Below are 565 nucleotides of genomic sequence, written 5' to 3' on the forward strand. Positions count from 1 at the left end.
TGCCCCGAGAAGAGGCAGCCAAAATCTGTCCTGTGGAGACACTGTCTCCTGGACCAGGCCCCACTGATGAAAAAGTTTGTGAATCCCACAGATGTATGCGACTGTGTATGTCAGATGTAAAAACGCAGAGCACTTTACCGAGGAAAGCTAGATACTCCCAGAAAAGTAAAGACAGAGGGGTTGAAAATCTGGGGTCTGAACATATAAATCTCATTGTGTGACTTCAGCTCAGATAGATGAAGTGGCTATGCCTAGGTTTGTGGTGAAACAAGAACCAGAACCGAGGTCTAGGGACTCCTACAATCCAGCAAGTGACACTTCTCCCCCCTGGTTCATCCATCTTCTTCTGAATAATTTATGGTTGTTTTGGGGCCGCTTACAAAGTTCAGAGGCATTAGGCTGGAGAAGAAAGTGCAGAGAGGCGTTGCATGTGCTGTCAGCCCCCTGGTGGTGTGTCCATCTGCTCTCGTGCGCTAACGAAGACCTGCTGCGCAATGCCTTTCAGGAAGCTCCAATCTTCAGGGCCTTTTGCATTAATCTTTAATATGCTATTTGTTTGCTTGTC

Source organism: Pygoscelis adeliae, unplaced genomic scaffold (genome assembly GCF_000699105.1).
Source record: "Pygoscelis adeliae isolate BGI_AS28 unplaced genomic scaffold, ASM69910v1 Scaffold130, whole genome shotgun sequence".
NCBI lineage: Eukaryota > Metazoa > Chordata > Aves > Sphenisciformes > Spheniscidae > Pygoscelis > Pygoscelis adeliae.